General features: G+C 39.6%; 1 long non-coding RNA gene across 1 annotated transcript; it reads left to right on the top strand.

The window, feature by feature from the left end:
* The first annotated feature begins 383 nt into the window (after positions 1–383).
* On the top strand, positions 384–15573 carry LOC116528134. Its single transcript, XR_004258871.1, has 3 exons — positions 384–571; positions 708–709; positions 15546–15573. It is a non-coding gene; the product is annotated as an uncharacterized LOC116528134 (long non-coding RNA).
* Positions 15574–17772: the final 2199 nt, after the last annotated feature.

The following is a 17772-nucleotide window of genomic DNA, read 5'->3' as shown; positions in this document are numbered from 1 at the left end:
GAGTCAAGACCAATTGGTGTGCTGCATTCAGGAGACCCATCTTACATGCAAAGACACACATAAGCTCAAAATAAATGAATGAAAGAATATTTACTAAGCAAATGGGAAGCAAAAAAAAAAAAAAAAGCAGGAGTTGCAATCCTAGAAAACAAACTTTAAACCAACAAAGATGAAAAGAGACAAAGAAGGGCATTACATAATGGTAAAGTGATCAATGCAACAAGAATAGCTAACTATTCTAAATATATATGCACCCAATACAGGAGCACCAATAAACCAAGTTCTTAGAGACCTACAAAGAGACTTAGGCTCCCACACAAAATAGTAGGAGACTTTAACACCCTACATTGTCAATATTAGACAGATCAACAAGACAGAAATTAACAAGGATATTCAGGGCTTGAACTCAGCTCTGGACCAAGTGGACCTAATAGATACCTACAGAATTCTCCACCCCAAATCAACAGAATATACATTCTTCTCAGCACCACATCACAGTTATTCTAAAATCGGCCACATACTTGGAACTAAAACACTCCTAGGCAAATGCAAAAGAATGGAAATCATAACAGTCTTCATTCCACAGTGCAATCAAATTAGAACTCAGGATTAAGAAACTCACTCAAAACCACACAACTACATGGAAACTGAACAACCTATTCCTGAATGACTACTGGGTAAATAACAAAATTAAGGCAGAAATAAAGAAGTTCCCTGAAACCAATGAGAACAAAGACACAATGTACCAGAATCTCTAGGGCACATTTACAGCAGTCTCTAGAGGGAAATTTATAGCACTAAATGTCCACAAGAGAAAACAAGAAAGATGTACAATCGACACCCTAACATCACAATTAAAATAACTAGAGAAGGAAGAGCAAACAAATTCAAAAGCCAACAGAAAACAAAGAAATAACTAAGATCAGAGCAGAACTGAGGGAAATAGAGACACAAAAAACCCTGCAAAAAAAATCAATGAATCCAGGAGCTGGTTTTGTGAAATTATCAAAAAACAGATAGACTGCTAGCCAGACTAATAAAGAAGAAAAGAGAGAAGAATCACATAGATACAATAAAAAATGATAAAGGGGATATCACCACTGATCCCACAGAAATACATACTACCATCAGAGAATACTATAAACATCTCTACGCAAATAAACCAGAAAATCTAGAAGAAATGGATAAATTCCTGGACACATATACCCTCCCAATTCTAAACCAGGAAGAAGTCAAATCCTAGAATAGACCAATAACAAGTTCTGAAATTGAGGCAGTAATAGCCGCCAACCAAAAAAAGTCCAGGATCAGACAGATTCATAGCCGAATTATACCAGAGGTAAAAAAAGGAGCTGGTACCATTCCTTCTGAAACTATTCCAAACAATTGAAAAAGAGGGAATCCTCTTTAAGTCATTTTATGAGGCCAGCCTCATCCTGATTCCAAAACCTGGCAGAGACACAAAAAAAGAAAATTGCTTGCCAATATCTCTGATGCACATTGATTCAAAAATCCTCAATAAAATACTGGCAAACAGAATCCAGCAGCACATAAAAAGGCTTATCCATCGTGATCAAGTCAGCTTCATCCCTGGGATGCAAGGCTGGTTCAACATACACAAATCAATCAATAAACATAATCCATCACAAAAACCACATGATTATCTCAATAGAAGCAGAAAAGGCCTTCAACAAAATTCAACAGCCCTTCATGCCAAAAATTCTCAATAAACTAGGTAATGATGGAGCATATCTCAAAATAAGAGCTATTTATTATAAACCCACAGTCAATATCATACTGAATTGGCAAAAACTGGAAGCATTCTCTTTGAAAACTGGCACAAGACAACGATGCCCTCTCTCATCACTCCTATTCAACATAGTATTGGAAGTTCTGGCCAGGGCAATCAGGCGAGAGAAAGAAATAAATGGTATTCAAATAGAAAAAGAGGAAGTCAAATTATCTCTGTTTGCAGATGACATGATTGCATATTTAGAAAACCCCATTACCTCAGCCCAAAATCTCCTTAAGCTTATCAGCAACTTCAGCAAAGTCTCAGGATACAAATCAATGTGCAAAAATTACAAGCATTCCTATACACCAACAATAGACAAACAGAGCCAAATCATGAGTGAACTCCCATTCACAATTGCTACAAAGAGAATAAAATACCTAGGAACACATCTTACAAGGGATGTGAAGGACCTCTTCAAGGAGAACTACAAACCACTGCTCAAAGAAATAAGAGAGGACAAAAAGAAATGGAAAAACATTCCATGCTCATGGATAGAAAGAATCAATATCATGAAAATAGCCATACTGCCCAAAGTAATTTATAGATTCAGTGCTATCCCCATCAAGCTACCACTGACTTTCTTCACAGAATTAGAAAAAAACTACTTTAAATTTCATATGAAACCAAAAAAGAGCCTACATAGCCAAGGCAATCCTAAGTAAAAAGAACAAAGCTAGAGGCATCACATTACCTGACTTCAAACTATACTACAAGGCTACAGTAACCAAAACAGCATGGTACTGTTACCAAAACAAATAGATAGATCAATGGAACAGAACAGAGGCCTCAGAAATAATACCACACATCTACAACCATCTATATTTGACAAACCTGACAAAAACTAGCAACGGGGAAAGGATTCTTACTTAATAAATGGTGTTGGAAAAGCTGGCTAGCCACGTGCAGAAAACTGAAACTGGACCCCTTCCTTACACCTTATACAAAAGTTAACTAAGATGGATTGAAGACTTAAACATAAGACCTAAAACCATAAAAACCCTAGAAGAAAACCTAAACAATACCTCTCAGGACATAGGCATGGGCGAAGACTTCATGACTAAAACACCAAAACCAATGGTAACAAAAGCCAAAATAGACAAATGGTATCTAATTAAACTACAGAGCTCCTGCACGGCACAAAACAAAACAAAACAAAAACTATCATCAGAGTGCACAGGCAACCTACAGAATGGGAGACAATGTTTTCAATCTATCCATCTTACAAAAGGCTAATGTCCAGAATCTACAAAGAACTTAAACAACTTTACAAGAAAAAAATAAACAACTCATCAAAAAGTGAGCAAAGGATATGAACAGACACTTCTGAAAAGAAGACATTTATGCAGCCAACAAACATATGAAAAAAACCTCCTCATCAATGGTCATTAGAGAAATGCAAATCAAAACCACAATGAGATACCATCTCACACCAGTTAGAATGATCATCATTAAAAAGTCAGGAAACAACAGATGCTAGAGAGGATGTGGAGAAATAGGAACACTTTTACACTGTTGGTGGGAATGTAAATTAGTTCAACCATTGTGGAAGACAGCGTGGCAATTCCTCAAGGATCTAGAACCAGAAATACCATTTGACCCAGCAATCCCATTACCCAAAGGATTATAAATCATTCTACTCTAAAGACACATGCACACGTATGTTTATTGCAACACTATTCACAATAGCAAAGACTCAGAATCAACCACAAGGCCCATCAATGATAGACTAGATACAGAAAATGTGGCACACAGACACCATGTAATACTATTAAGCCATAAAAAATGATGAGTTCATGTCCTTTGCAGGGACACGGATGAAGGTGGAAGCTATCATTCTCAGCAAACTAACACAAGAACAGAAAACCAAATGCTGCACATTCTTATTCATAAGTGGGAGTTGAACAATGATAACACAGGGATGCAAGAAGGGGAATATCACACACCAGGGCCTGTCAGGGGTTGAGGGCCTAGGGGAAGGATAGCATTAGAAGAAATACGTAATGTAGATGACAGGTTGATGGGTACAGCAAACCACCATGGCACGTGTATACCTATGTAACAAACCTGCACGTTCTGTACGTGTACCCCAGAACTTAACGTATAATAATAAAAAAATAAAATTGCCAGTACATGAGGATATATGTATGAGGGTGTTTCTTACAGGATTTTTCATAGTGGGGGAAAATGAAAACAAATGAAATTACCATTAATAGAGATGTAGCTAAATAAAATTGGGTATAGCCATACCATGGAATATTATGCCATCATTTAAAAGAATTAATCAGACAGAACAAATGGCTTAAAGAGGTCTTCAGAAAGCATCGAGTAAGAAAATCAAATGACAGTCAAATGTTCATAACTTCATCCATTTTAATAAGTTAATCACCTCAAAATGCTGTATATGTAAATGTTTGGATGTACATATATATGCATGTATTATATGTGTATATATATGTATCTATTATATATATATATATATATATATGTATATATACACACACACATATATGGCATGAAGAAATATGGCAGAGTGAATTGTAAACATGGTTTACCTGAGGTTGGGGGCAGGATAATGATGTGAAAGGAGTGAAATTGCCATTGCAGAATTATAACTGAGACAGTGAAAGAGATATGACCTAACCAACTCCATCTTGCTTCTAACCTCCAAACTGTCCTTGTTCATTCCTGGGCATAGGCTGAACTAACTTTGGGAGGAACTTAGTTTATAGTTTAAAACAAAGATGGTAACAGCCCTCTCCCAAAACAAACCCCCTTCTTGCCTGGGGGCTAGACTGCCTTTGTAGGACTAACAAATTAGCCACAAGATTAGAAATTACAGTTTAGGAGTCATGAAGATGGAGGCTACAAGATTCTGACCCTCTCTAAACTACTCCCAAGATCAGTGCCTGACATATTTTGCAGACCCTGCACTTGATGGACCAGCTGGCACCACCCAGATAGATAAACTGGCTCCTCTCATCTTGTGGCCCCCCCAACCAGGAACTGAGTCAGCTCAAGAGGACAGCTTCTGTTTACTATGATTTCATCTCTGACCCAACCAATTAGCACTCTCAACTCACTAAACTTCCCCCACCCACCAAATTATCCTTAAAAACTATGATCCCCGAATGTTTGGGGAGACTGATTTGAGTAATAATAAAACTCTGGTCTCCTGCACAGTCTGCTGTCTGTGTGTATTGTTCACTCTCCACTGCAATTCCCCTGTCTGGATAAGTCACCTCTGTCTAGGCAGCGGGCAAGAAAGAGCCCAACAGTTACAGGAGGACGGGAACCACTGAGCAGTTACAGAGGGAAAAAAAGAGAGAAACAAAGAGCAAATCAAAAAACAACAAAGGGGGGAAATTACATGCAGATGAGTATATATATAACCATATTTTTGCAGCTATTAAATTTGCGTTTGCAGGAGGTTAGATATCCAAGGATGTTAAGTTGAAAGTATTTTGTTTTTCAGAGCAGTAGAGCAGCTGCACTGTCTCAATTCCAGGAAACCCAGTCCTGAGGGCCCTGCAGCCTAGACCAGGTAACTGGGAGAGAAACATCCCTTTTGGAAAGTCTCTGACTACATCAAAAGCATAACAAGTCCTGTCCTTCCAGCAGCACAGCCTTGAGCGACCGCCTGTTGGCCTCCATCTCTGTGGCAGGTGACCCAAATGTTAGAGCCAAAACCACAATGGAAACCAAAATCCAGAAAACCTCACCAGGTCCCACTTCCCCTGACTCGCAAATGACTCTCAAACTCTTAGAAAGTCAACGCTCGGCATTCAGCCACAAGTCCTTTCCTCTCTGCTTTTAAAGCCCTGTAGTGTGTGGCAAGAGCACAGGTTTTTGAAGCTAGCCAACCTGGCTGCCTCCTCCCTCTGACTTTTACCACCTGTGTGCCCTTGGGCAAGTTCCCGTCTCTGAACCTCTGCGTCTTCATCTATAAAACTGGAATGGGGAATGTTTCAATCGGCCAGAGTTGCATTAAGGATTAGATCACTCACGCAAAACACCCAGAATGAATTGAAATTTACTACAGATTTGTTGATTCTCTTGTGATCGTTAATTGTGTCATTGTTTGAGGGACAGGCTTAGGAGACTGGGCCTGATGGGAGGTCAGGGAGATGTGTGACTTTCCTTGTGATCAGAGCAATAGAAGGGTTTTTCCAGCTTGCAAATGACCTCTCAAAATAACCTGAATTTCCACCCAGGGTTGGTGGGAATGTGAACTGATACAAACTTGGGTGATATGGGGAAATAATGAGGTGGAAGTTAGTAACTGGCTTAAGAATGTAAAGGGCAGAGGAGTGGAGGTTGAGACTCAGCCTCCTAGGATTAAGGGAAACCTGTCCTGGTCATCCCACTCCTAGAAGTCTGTCCTAAAGGACTTGTACACCAAAATGTTCATTTCAGATTTACTTATAATAACCTAAAAGTAAGGTAGAGTTGGAAACAACTCAAATATTCAAAAAGCAAGCAAATTTGTTAAGCAAAATAAGCATATACTTTTGGCAGGTTGTTATGCAGCCATTGAAAATGATGCTTACAGAGTTTTAATGTCATGAGAAAATTTTATTGACACGGAGTTAAGTTTTTAAAGCAGTATAAATAGGATAGCTGAATGTATGGTGTATACCTGTAATCTCAGCTACTCAGGAGGCTGAGGCAGAAGGATCCCTTGAGCCAGGAGTTCAAGACCAGCCTGGGCAACGTAATGAGACCCTCTCTCACAAAAAGAAAAAAAAAAAGTAGTATATACTGTTTTATCTCAGGTATAAAAGAAAAAGTAGATGAAAATACAGTGGGTAATAAGTTTATAGACAATTTCATCAATCTGTTTATCATTTTCTCAGATTTCTACAATGGGCATGCAGCACCACAGTGGCTGGGGAGGAAAAAGTTAAAAATCAAAAAGTCAAAAATTAAAACAAAAGCTGGTTTTGTTTATCCATAACTGTATGTTTTTGGTTGGAGGTGCCAGCTGTTGATGAATTTGCAGCCCTCACACTCTTGATGTTGGCATTTCTTCCTCCCGTGCTGCCTTCTCTGCCTGGAGAAAGCTGTGTTCCTCAGCTAGGCCACCCAGGGGAATCACATGTGGACCTAGTGCATTCCATGCCATCGGGCTATGCAGAGACTGGCTGCATCTGAGGTCAAACAATGTTCAAAGAAAGTTCAGACTCCAGCACTCTAGTTAGAGCAAGGCTTTTAGAAGGTGAGAGTCTTGATACCTGTTTGGAAGGAGGGAACACTGGTTGAGGGAAATTCAGGTGAAAAATCTAAAAATTTAAAAGGGGTGGTGTATAGATGCCAAAGCATCCTCTTCCTACTTTCTTAAGTTTTTTTGTTTTGTGTGTTTGGGTTTTTGTTTTTTGGAATGGAGTTGTGTTTTGTTCTGGTTTTTGTTTTGTTTTGGTTTTGTTTTGTTTGGTTTTTTTGAGACAGAGTCTCCCTCTGTCACCCAGACTGGAGTACAATGGTGTGATCTTGGCTCACTGCAACCTCTGCCTCCCGAGTTTAAGCAGTTAACCTGCCTCAGCCTCCTGAGTAGCTGGGATTACAGGTGCATGCTCCCACACCTGGCTAATTTTTGTATTTTAAGTAGAGATGGGGCTTCACCGTGTTTACCAGATTGGTCTTGAACTCCTAATCTCAAGTGATCTGCCTGCCTCAGCCTCCCAAGTGCTAGGATTACAGGCATAAGCCACCACGCCCAGCTCTGTGTGTTTGTTTTTTGAGACAGGGTTTCACTATGTTGTCCAGGCTGGTCTCAAACTCCTGAATTAAAGGAATCCTCCTCTCCTGACCTCCCCAGTAGCTGACTTTTAAACATTTGATGGAGGGTGCTGGTGAGCAAAACTCAACAGTTATGAAACAGGAAACCAGCAGGAAAAGAACCTGCCCAAACTTGGAGGAGGAGGTGGTGCCAGGGAAGAGGGGATGGCACTGAGCTGAGTTCAGTCTGCAACCCAGAATCTGTGACAACTGCACAACACACCCTCTTGTCATTCCTGTCAGTTTTATTCCCCTCTCTCCCTTCCGTTCCTTTCTCAGCCTTTAATCCCCCTGTTCCTTCCCTTCTCCCACTCCCTTAATCACTTAGAGTCCCACTCCCAGGAGGAAGGAGCCTAAGAAAGTACATTTCTCCTCCTCAAGGTTGCCGTCTGCAGCTGAAGCCACTTAGTCCACAGGAAGGAAGCCCAGATGGCAGGAGTTCAGATGGCAGCTACAGTCACTAGGGGACGGTTTTGGCATCCACTGCCTCCGCCTGAGAGGCAGGAGCAGTGGCTACCACAGGGAGAGATGAGCTTTATCACTCTCTCAGAGGGCTCTCTTGGTCCTGCCTCATCAGCTCTAATGACAGGTTGATGGGTGCGTCCACCCATCAGAAGGGTTGACAGGGAACAGCAAGGATGGCTTTGGCCTGTGGCACATCACCCTGCAGTGTCCACTCCCTCCTGCCCCCAGCCCCTCCTGTATTGCCTCCTGTTCCCTGTGATCCTCCCTCAGTGGAGTGCTGATGTAGTGTGGCCCTTCCTTGGAGACTCCCTGGAACAATCCAAGACCCCAACATTCTCCAGTCAGGGAAGACTGCAGCTACAAGTGCTGGCACTGCCTTACGACTCTGGTCCAGGCCAGGTGCAGTGGCTCATACCTGTAATCCCAGCACTTTGGGAGGCTGAGGTAGGTGGATCATTTGAGGTCAGGAGTTCAAGACCAGCCTGGCCAACATGGCGAAACCCCGTCTCTATTAAAATACAAAAATTAATTGGGCAAGGTGGCATGCACCTGTTGTCCCAGCTATTCAAGCAGCTGAGGCAGGAGATTCTCTTGAACGTGGGAGGCAGAGATTGCAGTGAGCTGAGACTGCACCACTGCACTCCAGCCTGGGTGACAGAGCAAGATACCATTTCAAAAAAAAAAAAACAGTCTCTGGTCCTTTCCAGCTACCTTCAAACATCCAACCCCACCCCAGTGCCCAGAGAAGGGAGGAGATGGGGACTAAGCCCAGCAGGGCCCAGTTGTGCCCAGTACCTTTCCTTACACTGTCCTAGTGCCTCCCCTCATCTTCACCCCACCCTCGCACTGTATGACTGAATGACTTAATTCACATTGCATTTATTTGCTCATTTCTAATCACATCCTAGGATCTTATGCTCTCTTGATGGTAAATAAAAGTGAACAGAAAATGTCTTCTAATGACCTGGTAAATCAAGTTTATACCTTTCCCATATCAAAGTCAATTTGCTCTAAATCTAGTCAAGTCAGAACCAAGCATTAGTAGGTGGCCTGACCACATGGCCACTTCCCCTGGCCTCTTAAGGCATAGTGAGTCACTCACAGAGGCCGGCTTAGCCATTCATGAGTCAATATCTCCTGTTTGTGTACATAGTCATGACTTTCTCTATAGGAAAAAAAGGAAGCAGAAGGGGACTTGTCTTATAAATGGACTAGGCATTGTAATTTGAAAAATATTGATGAAAAGTCCCCATCTCCAAAGACAATATCAGCCTTACATAATATCTGAAAGCCTACCATTTGTGACATTTCTCAGAGCAGTGATCCTTTATAGAATATGTGATGAGGCCAGAAGAGCCATTTTACTAAGTGATAGTCCAACTCAGAGGCTAGGAATCAGGATCTAGATTGAGTTCCACTTCTGGTGTGGCTGAGTAAATGATGACTGTACTGAGCTTCCTGCCAATAACAACTATAAACTCAGGGTTTGGGAGAGGATAAAATCTATCTGAAGGCCCGGGAGAGTATACAAGAGCATGCAGGCTCCAGAGGGAAGTTAACACTTGGAAGAAGGGATTACTATGAGATCAGTCTCCTGTTTTTACCACTTTTGGTCTGAGGATCAGGTACAGTCACTGTCCTGAGGGGCAGCTAAAACTAAGAGGATACTAACCATCTTTCTGGCCTGAAGAACTGGCAGACAGAGTTTGGCGACAAGCCCAGCTGCTGAAAACTGAGGGAGAATCCTGGAAAGGAGAGCACCAGAGGAAAAAATCCTAAATTCCATGTGTAAAGTCTGCCCCAATTTTTGCCTGATCCCCAACCACCCATGTACAGGAGAGATTGTAAGCACCCTATCTTAGGGTGAAAGAACAGAAAACAGATATAAGAGGCCACCCAAAAAACAGAATTTGCAATTTAAACCCTACCAAGTTAATTGCTTATTAAGACAAAAGTCCAAAACTGTTTGAAAGAATACAACAGAATCCAGTCTCTACAATATGACATTCACAATGTCCAGGGTACAATCCAAAATTTCTTGACATATTGAGAGGCAGGAAAATGTGATGCATTCTCAAGAGTAAATAAAATAGACAAAAGTCAAGCTCAAGATGACACAGATATTAAAATTAGCAGAAATTTATTTTAACTGGAAATTCTTACTATACTAAATGACATAAAGAAAAATGTGCTTATAATGATGAAAACAGTAAATATCACATAGAGACAACTAAAAATATAATCAAATGGAAATTCTATAACTGAAAAATACAATATCTAATTTTTAAAAAATTAACTGGATGGGGCTTAACAAAATTTTTTAAAACAGATGAAAGAGTAGATAAATCTAAAGAGAGATCAACAGAAAATATCCAATCTGAAATACAGAGATTAAAATGATAGTACTTGAAGGAGGGTATTCAAAGGTCTAACATATGTACAATTGAACTCCTAGAAGAACAGAGGAAATGGGATAGAAAAAATTATTTGAATAAATAATGGTCAAAAAATCCCCAAATTTGACAAAAGACATAAATTTACAAACAGAAGAAGATCAGCAAATCCCAATCAAGTTAAATAAAAGAAAACTATGTCTAGGCACATTAGAGTCAAATGAATGGTAAAGTGTCAAAAGCATGCAGCGAAAACAGAACATTACACAGAGGGAAATAGTGATTCAAATGACTGCTGATTTCTTACATCAGAAACAATGGAGGCCAACACAATGAACCAACATTCTCAAAGCACTAAAAGCAAAATAGATCTGTCATCCCAGAGTTTAATATGCAGATAAAATATCTAACAAATATAAAAGCAGAATAAAGACTTTCCAAATAAAAGAAAACTAAGAGAATTTATTACTAACAGACTTGTATTATAAGAAATGCTAAAGGAAGTTCTTTGGGCTAAAGATAAATGATATCAAATTAAAAGATGGATCTTTAGAAAGACATGAAGAACATCAAGACTAGCAAATATAAAAGACTGCTTTTCCAGCTTAATTCCTTTCCAATATATATCACTATTCGAGGCAAAAATTATGAGATTGCATTGTAGGATGTGTAATGTATATAAATGTCATATGGCAATCATAGCACAAAGGAAATGCTTGGGCAGGTATAAGAGGATCTATATGATTGCAAGATTTGTATATTTTATGCCAAGTGGAACAGTGTAAACTCAAATTCTATTATGAGAAGTTAAGAATATATATCATGATTCTTAGAGTGGCCACAGGGAAAAAATTCAATAATTTATAGCAAAAACATTAATATGTAAATTAAACTGGCATTCTAAAACATGTCCAAATAATAATTTTTAAAAGGCTCTAAATGCAATATGATACCCTAGATTGGCTTCTGGAATAGGAAAAAAATGTTATTTGTGAAGAAACAAAGAAATCTGAATAAAGTCTGGCACTTAATTAATAGTAGTGTACTAATGTTTGCTAGTTTGGGTGCAGTGAAGAGCAGGTATTTCAAGATGTGGACATGAGGGAAAACTATTTATATTCTAAATTAATATATTCAGATAATATAAAAATGAAAACAGTATAAAAGAATAGAAAGATAAGGGGATCATAGTGGACAGGAGGCTGGACTAAATTGCAGTTCTGACTCAGATGGGTACAGTAGCATATGGAAGCTTGCATGGTGAATTTTTACTCCAGAATGACTGCAAGAATAAATCAGGAAAACTGAGAGGACCTACAAACCCTCTGAAGGAAGCATATTACTCCTGCAGAACCTAGGAGACACACCAAATACTGTGAGTACCCAAACTGTAGAAGTGGGAAAGGGAGATTGTCTGCCCCTGAACACACACCCCCGCTGGGGAAACTGAACGTCTAGATTACAGGAGAAGACTCTGACTTTACCTGGAGCTGAGTCAATTTAGAAAGCTGAGCAAAATACAGGGGTAGAGAAAGCAGCAGGGAAAGACCTGTGAGCTCGCTGGGTTCCCAGAAAGCCATTTCTGCCTGGCCTCACAGGGATCCTTTGGGAAGTCTCCCAGAGGCACCAGGAAAAGGCCAGAGGGAGAAGGAAATCTCCAGCTGAACTTTGAAACAATTTGAACTGATCAAGAAGTCTCCTGGTCAGAACTCAGGGGAGGGCATGAATCCGGTGTGCAGACTCCACAGGCAGGGGGAAGAAGGAAAGACACACTTGCTATAATAGCTGGGAGGCAGGTATCCTGGGGCAAGTCCTCAGCCCTGCTCACCCATTGCCTCGAAACACACTCAGTGCTGTTGGGGTTAGGGGGCACAGTGAAAATGGGACCAGGCCTTCAGATTTTGTGGGTGCTGGGTGAGACCTGTGAAAGCCAGCATCCCCTCACCTCTCTGACAACCTGCATGACACAGTAAAGACAGGCATAATCCTCCTAGGAACATAACTCCATTGACCTGGGAACCTCATCCCCATCCTCCACAGCAGGTGCAGCAAGACCTGCCCAAGGAGAGTCTGTGCTTAGACAGGCCTAGCCCTGCCCTGACACAATGGTCCTTCCCTACCCACCCTGGCAACTGAAGAAAAAGCGCATATACTCTTGGGACGTCTAGATCCCTGTCCACCACCTATTCCTCCCCACACTACTGCAGCTGATATGCTCTGGAAAGCGCCACCTCCTGGGAGGAGGCCAACAAGCACAAAACTAGTGCATTAAACCACCAAACCTAAGAACCCTCATAGAATCCATTTCACCTGCCTGCCACCTCCACCAGAACAGGTGCTGGTATCCATGGCTGAGAGACCCACAGACAGTTCACATTACAGTACTCTGTGCAAAAAAAAAAAAAAACCAATACTGGCCCAGAGTCTGGTAGACTTACTGGGTTGCTAGATCCTGAATAGAGAAAACAATCATTACAGCTCAGCTCTCAGGAAGCCACAACCACAGGAAAAGGGGGAGAGTTCTACATTAAGGGAAAATCCCATGGTACAAAAGAATCTGAACAACAGCCTTCAGCCCTAGACCTTTCCTCTGACAGAGCCTACCCAAATGAGAAGGAACCAGAAAACCAACTCTGGTAATATGGCAAAACAAGGTTTTTAAAACTCCCAAAAAATCACACTAGCTCACCAGCAGTGAATCCAAACCAAGAAAAAAATCCCTGATTTACCAGAAAAAAAAAATTCAGGAGGTTAGTTATTAAGCTAATCATGGAGGCATCAGAGAAAGGCAAAGCCCAATGTAAAGACATTTTTAAAAATGATACAAGAAGTGAAAGGAGAAATATTCAATGAAACACATAACATAAATAAATAACAACAGAAACTTCAGGAAACAATGGACACACTTATAGAAATACAAAATTCTCTGGAAAATCTCAGCAATAGAATTGAACAATTAAAAGAAATCCAGAGCTTGAAGACAAGGTCTTCAAAGTAACCCAATCCAACAAAGACAAAAAAGAATTAGAAAATACGAACAAAGCCTCCAAGAAGTCTGGGATTAGGTTAAATGATCAAACTTAGAATAATCAGTGTTCCTGAGGAAGAACAGACATTTGAAAGTTTGGAAAACATATTTGGGGGAATAATCAAGGAAAATTTCCCTGGCCTTGCTAGAAACGTAGACATCCAAATACAAGAAACACAAAGAACACCTGGGAAATTTATCACAAAAAAGTCATCACCTATGGACATTGTCATCAGGTTATCTAAAGTTAAGATGAAGGAAAGAACCTTAGGAGCTGTGAGACAAACGCACCAGGTAACCTATAAAGAAAAACCTATCAGATTTAACAGCAGATTTCTCAGCAGAAACCCTACAAGCCAGAAGAGATTGGAGGCCTATATTCAGCCTCCTCAGACAAAACAATTACCAACCAAGAATTTTGTAGCCAGTAAAATTAAGGTACATATACAAAGGAAAGACATAGTTTTTTTCAGACAAGCAAATGCTGAGAGAATTTGCCACTACCAAGCCACCACTATAAGAGCTACTATAATGAATTCTAAATCTTGAAACAAATCCTGGAAACACATCAAAACAGACCTCTTTAAAGCATAAATCTCACAGGACCTATAAAATAAAAATACAATTTAAAAAATAAAAGCAAAAAAACTAAGACATGCAGTCAACAAATAGCACGATGAATGGAATGGTACCTCATATCTCAATGCTAACATTGAGTGTAAATGCCCCAAATGCTCCACTTAAAAGACACAGAATTTCAGAGTGGATAAGAATTCACCAACCAACTATCTGCTGTCTTCAGGAGACTCACCTAACACATAAGGACTCACATGAACTTAAGGTAAAGAGGTGGAAAAAGACATTTCTTGCATATTGACACCAAAAGCAAGCAGGGATAGCTATTCTTACATTAGACAAAACAAACTTTAAAGCAACAGCAGTTTAGAATGGCACTCATTAAAAAATCTGGAGACAACAGATGCTGGAGAGGATGTGGAGAAATAGGAACAATTTTACACTGTTGGTGGGAGTGTAAATTAGTTCAACCATTGTGGAAGACAGTGTGGCGATTCCTCAAGGACCTAGAAATAGAAATTCCATTTGACCCAGCAATCCCATTACTGGGTATATATCCAAAGGATTATAAATCATTCTACTATAAGGACACATGCACACAAATGTTCATTGCAGCACTGTTTACAATAGCAAAGACCTGGAACCAACCCAAATGCCCATCGACGATAGACTGGACAGGGAAAATGTGGCACATATACACCATGGAATATTATGCAGCCATCAAAAATGATGAGTTCGTGTCCTTTGTAGAGACATGGATGAACCTGGAAACCATCATTCTCAGCAAACTGACACAAGAACAGAAAATCAAATATTGCATGTTCTTACTCATAGGCGGGTGTTGAACAATGAGAACACATGGACACAGGGAGGGGAACATCACACACTGGGGTCTGTTGGGGGGAAACAAGGGAGGGACAGCGGGGGGTGGGGAGTTGGAGAGAGATAGCATGGGGAGAAATGCCAGATATAGGTGAAGGGGAGGAAGGCAGCAAATCACACTGCCATGTGTGTACCTATGCAACAATCTTGCATGTTCTTCACATGTAACCCAAAACCTAAAATGCAATTTAAAAAATAAAAATAAATAAATAAATGGCAAGTAAGGAAAAAAAAAAGACAGAGGGACATTATATAATGATAAAAGGCCTCATCCAACAGGAAAACATCACAATCCTAAACACATATGCATCTAACACTGGAGCACCCCAATTTATAAAACAATTACACATAGACATAAGAAATATATGGGCAGCAACACAATAATAGTGGGGAACTCCAGTACTCCACTGACAGCACTAGAGAGGTCATCAAGACAGAAAATCAACAAAAAAAATGGATTTAAACCATACCCTAGAACAAATGGAATTAACAGATATATACAGAACATTCATCGAACAACCACAAAATATACATTCGATTCGACATTACATGGAACTTTCTCCAAGACAGACCACATGATAGACCACAAAATGAGCCTCGACAAAGTTAAGAAAATTTAAATTATATCAAGCACTCTCTCAGACCACAGTGGAATAAAACTGGAAATCAACTCCAAAAGAAACATTCAAAACCATGCAAATACATGGAAATTAAATAACCTGTTTCTGAATGATCATTGGGTCAGAAATGAAATCAAGATGAAAATTTAAAAATTCTTCAAACTAAATGGCAATAGTGACATAACCTATCAAAACCTCTGTAACACAGCAAAGGCAGTGCTAAGAGGAAATTTCATAGCCCTAAATGCCTACATCAAAAAGTCTGAAAAAGCACAAATAAATCATCTAAGGTCACACCTGGAGGAACTAGAGAAATAAGAACAAAGCAAACCCAAACCCAGCAGAAGAAAGGAAATAACCAAGATTAGCGCAGAACTAAATGAAATTGAAATAAAAAATACAGAAGATAAATGAAACAAAAGCCTGGTTCTTTAAAAAGATAAATAAAATTGATAGACCATTAGCAAGATTAACCAAGAAAAGAAGAGAGAAAATCCAAATAAGCTCAATAAGAAATGAAATGGGAGATATAATAACTGAAACCACAGAAATATAAAAGATCATTCAAGGATACTATGAACATCTTTATGTACATAAACTAAGAAAACCTAGAAGAGATGAATAAATTCCTAGAAAGATGCAAATTTCCTATCTTAAATCAGGAAGAATTAGATACCGTGAATAGATTAATATTAAGCAGTAAGATTGAAATGCTAATTTAAAATACCAACAAAAAAAGTCCAGGACCAGATGGATTCACAGCAGAATTCTACCAAACATTCAAGAAAGAATTGGTACCAATCCTACTGACACTGTTCCACAAGATAGAGAAAGAGGGAATCCTTCCTAAATTATTCTATGAAACCAGTATCATCCTAATACCACAACCAGGAAAGGATATAAACAGGAAAGAAAACTACAGATCAATATCCCCAATGAACATAGATGCTAAAATCTTTAACAAAATACTAGCTAATCAAAGCTAACAACATATCAAAAAGATAATCCAGCCAGGCATGGTGGCTCACACCTGTAATCCCAGCACTTTGGGAGGCCCAGGTGGGCAGATGACCTGAGGTCAGGTGATCGAGACCAGCCTGGTCAACATGGTGAAATCCCATTTCTACTAAAAATACAAAAATTGTCCAGGTATTGTGGTGCACACCTGTAATCCCACCTACTTAGGAGGCTAAGGTAGGGAAATCGCTTGAGCCCGGGAGGTGGAGGTTGCAGTGAGCCAAAATTGCACCACTGCACTCCAGCCTGGGCAACAGATTGGGACTCAGACTCAAAAAAAAAAAAAATCCACCATAATCAAGCGAGTTTCATCTTAGGGATGCAGGGATGGTTTAACATACGCAAGTCAATAAATGTGATACACCACATAAACAGAATTAAAAACAAAAATCAAATAATTTTCTCAATAGATGCAGAAAAAGCATTTGACAAAATCCAGCATCCCTTTATAATTAAAATTCTCAACAAAATCAGCATACAAGGGACATATGTCAATGTAATAAAGGCCATCTATGACAAGCCCATAGCCAATGTAATACTGAATGAGTAAAAGTTTAAAGCATTCCCTCTGAGAACTAGAACCAGATAAGCATGCCCACTCTCACCACTCCTCTTCACTATAATACTGAAATTCCTATCCAGGGCAATCAGAAGAGAGAAAGAAATAAAGGGCATCCAAATCAGCAAAGAGGAAGCCAAACTGTCACTGTTCGTTGATGATATAATGTTTACCTAGAAATCCTTAATGGCTCCTCCAGAAAGCTCCTAGAACTGATAAAACAATTCAGCAGTTTCCAGATACAAAATTAATGTACACAAATCAGTAGCTTTTCTATGCATCAACAGCAACCAAGCTGAGAATCCAATCAAGAACTTAACCCCTTTCACAATAGCTACAATAAAATAAAATAAAATACCTAAGAATCTACCTAACCAACGAAGTAAAAGACCTCTACAAGGGAAACTACAAAACATTGCTGAAAGAAACCATAGATGACACAAACAAATGGAAACACATCCCATGCTCATGTATGGGTAGAATCAATATTGTGAAAATGATCATACTGCCAAAAGCAATCTACAAATTCAACACAATTCCCATCAAAATACCACCATCATTCTTCACAGAATTAGAAAAAGCAATTCTAAAGTTTATATAGAACCAAAAAAGAGCCCACATAGCCAAAGCAAGACTAAGCAAAAAGAACAATTCTAGAGGCA

This window comes from Sapajus apella, unplaced genomic scaffold (assembly GCF_009761245.1).
Source record: "Sapajus apella isolate SASKATOON/1434 unplaced genomic scaffold, GSC_monkey_1.0 scaffold57, whole genome shotgun sequence".
Taxonomy (NCBI): domain Eukaryota; kingdom Metazoa; phylum Chordata; class Mammalia; order Primates; family Cebidae; genus Sapajus; species Sapajus apella.
The sequence above is the reverse complement of the archived record's forward strand: the minus strand, read 5'-3'. Positions and strand labels throughout refer to the sequence as shown.